This window comes from Lycium barbarum, chromosome 9, assembly GCF_019175385.1.
Source record: "Lycium barbarum isolate Lr01 chromosome 9, ASM1917538v2, whole genome shotgun sequence".
NCBI lineage: Eukaryota > Viridiplantae > Streptophyta > Magnoliopsida > Solanales > Solanaceae > Lycium > Lycium barbarum.
In genome coordinates, this window is record NC_083345.1 from 2,188,922 (window position 1) to 2,192,412 (window position 3,491).

A 3,491-nucleotide genomic window follows, 5' to 3' on the forward strand; every position below is an offset into this window, starting at 1 on the left:
AAGCACCAGTTGGGTGCCTTCGTCGTCCGTTGTCGTCTAACAGGCCCATAACAAAAAAAAAATTGTATTACTACTATTTAGAAGCACCAATTGTAAAAAAAAAAAAAAAAAAAATGTGGGCCCCATATATATTAAACAACAACTAATATTTAAAAAAAAATGTGGGCCCCATATTAAACACCAACAGTATATTAAAAAAAAAAAAAAACTGGTGGAACTCACCACATCCAAACTCATGGGAAAAAAAAGTGGACCCCATATTAACAAAATTAAACAATATTAAAAAAAAAAAAGTGAATCCCATATTAAAAAAAATAATGTTAAAAAAAAATTGAACCAGTATTAAAAAAAAGGAGAAGAAAAAAAAGTGGAACCCACCACATCCAAACTCACGGGAAAAAAAAGTGAACCCCATATTAACAGAATCAAGCAAAAAACATTGTGGGCCCAATATATATTAAACAACAACTAATATTTAAAAAAAAATTGTGGGCCCCATATTAAACACCAACCAGTATTAAAAAAAAAGGAAGAAAAAAAGTGAAACCCATCACATCCAAACTCACGGAAAAAAAAAGTGGATCCCATATTAACAAAATCAAGGAATATTAAAAAAAAAAGTGAATCTCATATTAAAAAAACAAACAATGTTAAAAAACTAAATTGTGGGCCCCATATTAAACAGCAACCAGTATTAAAAAAAAAAAAAGAGGAGAAAAAAAAGTGGAATCCACCACATCCAATCTCACGGGGAAAAAAAAGTGGACCCCATATTAACAGAATCAAGCAATATTAAAAAAAAAAAGTGAATCCCATATTAATAAAACAAACAATGTTAAAAACACAAATGCTTAGAAAATCAAACAATTAAATCATTAATGATGGACTCATTGCCACATGTGTATCAACCCATTAGTGGGAGCAAATGAAATTATTGTACAACAACATACTTAAAATACTTATATATTAAAATAAGATAGAATTTAATTACTTTTTCATTTTTTCCTTACTCTAATAAATGTGAAAAGAGATTAATGTCATAAAATAAAAAATAATATTAAATGGAGATCAAATAATTAATAAGATAAATTAGTGAAATTATAATTCTAACTAACGTTTCCTTAAAAAAACGTGTAAAAAAATAACATGACAAGTAAAATGAGTTAAACAAAAAATATTTACTAAAAATTAAAAAATAGAAGTTCTTCATGGCCCCATATTAAACACCAACCAATATTAAAAAAAAAAAGAGAAAAAAAAAAGTGGAACCCACCACATCCAAACTCACGGGAAAAAAAAGTGGACCCCATATTAACAAAAGCAAGCAATATTAAAAAAAAGGAATCCCATATTAAAAAAACAAACAATGTTAAAAAAAAATGCTTAGAAAATCAAACAATTAAATCAATAATGATGGACTCATTGCTACATGCGTATCAACCCATTAGTGGGAGCAAATGAAATTATTGTACAACAACATACTTAAAATACTTATATATTAAAATAAGATAGAATTTAATTACCTTTTCATTTTTTTCGTACTCTAATAAATGTGAACAGAGATTAATGTCATAAAATAAAAAATAATATTAAATGGAGATCAAATAATTAAAAAGGTAAATTAGTGAAATTATAATTCTAATTGACATTTCCTTAAAAAATCGTGTAAAAAACAATATGACAAGTAAAATGAGTTAAACAAAAAATATTTACTAAAAATTAAAAAATAGAAGTTCTTCATTTAGATAAAAAATCAAATTTCTACTTTGTTTCATCTTAAACATGTAAAATTAATATAATAATTTGAATTAGAATTATCCAACTCAAAATTTGATAAAAAAATTATATGTATTACTTCACTATTACTACTATATAGAAGAGCCGGTTTATAGAGGCAAGATCGCCGTCCGTGTTCGGTCCTACTTTTTTATTTAAGAGTAAAAAAATTCTTTGTGGTCCCACCCACTTTTTTATTTAAGGGCAAAAAAATATCGTTTTATACTTTATATTACCAACACTTCTAAAAAGTAGATAGAAATACTTTATTATTTTTCTATTTTTCTACTATATAGAAGCATCGGTTTACCCATGCTTCGTCGACGATCACTCTTAAAAAAAAAAAAAAAACCTGGACCCCACCCTCCCCAAACTCATGAAAAAAAAAAGATGGACCCAATATTAAAAAAAAAAAAAAAAAGGCAACGTCAAAACAAAAAAAAAACGTGCACCCCATATACTAAAAAATCAAACAATATTCATGTAATTCCCAAAGTATCCCCATCAAGTCAATAATAGTGGATTCATTGCCACATGCATATTAACCCATTAGTGAGAGGAAATGAAATTATTGCACAGCAAAAAACATGGACCTCATATTATTACTTTTCTTCAAAATATTTAATTATTGTATTTGCTATTCCGCCGTGTCATTTATTTGTTATGTTTACTAAAATAAATATACTTAAAATATATATATTTAAAAAACAAGATACAATTAAATTACTTTTTTATTTTTATTCTTACTCTAATAAATGTGAAAAGAGATTAATATCAAATGAAGATCAAATAATGAATAAGGTAAATTAGTCAAATTATAATTCTAATTCACGTTTCCTTAAAAAACCATGCAAAAGACAAGATGACAAGTAAAATGAGTTAAACCGAAAATATTTACCAAAAATTAAAAAATAGCATTTCTTCGTTTAAATAGAAAATTAATTTCTAATTTGTTTCGTTTCAAACATGTAAAATTAATTTAATAATTTGAATTACAATTATCCAAATCAAAATTTGATAAAAAATAATAAGTATTTTACACTTTTAAATTAATCGAATTAAAATTGAAAATATCAACTGATGCTTAAATATTGCTATTATATTATCTCAAAGAGAGGAAAATAGTTTTCTTTCAAAAAACTCTTCTCTTTTAAAAAATATTAATAAATTTTCGTAGCAAACACGAATAAAATAAAGTTTTAGATACGGAGCACAAACTACAATGTTATATTAATCGTATTTTGAACATAGTACATATATATATATATATATATATATATATATATATATATATATATATATATATATATATATATATATATATATTATCACTATCTAAACACAATTACATATACATAAATACACTATAATTCGAAGTGTTTGAAGGATAGGACCGTCATCCGTCCTGCTCCAACTTGTGGTTTCCCATTGGTTGCACATATAATTTATTCTGGTTGCTCTATTTACTTTTATTTTGTGTTGTCCCTTTTGAGTTTTTGTAGTAGCACGTAACAATTTATTATACTGAAATACTTCCACGTGTAGAGTAGTAATGACTGATGTGGCGTGAATTTACACCATAATCGATGCTTTTTAACTATAAGTTTTACTTGTTTTTGAGCAAGTCTGTGTTATTTTACGTGGTTTTTGTCATGTTTCAGGTTATATGAGGTCCCTAGAGCCTAAGTGTGGAAAACAAGCAAAAAAGTTGCAAA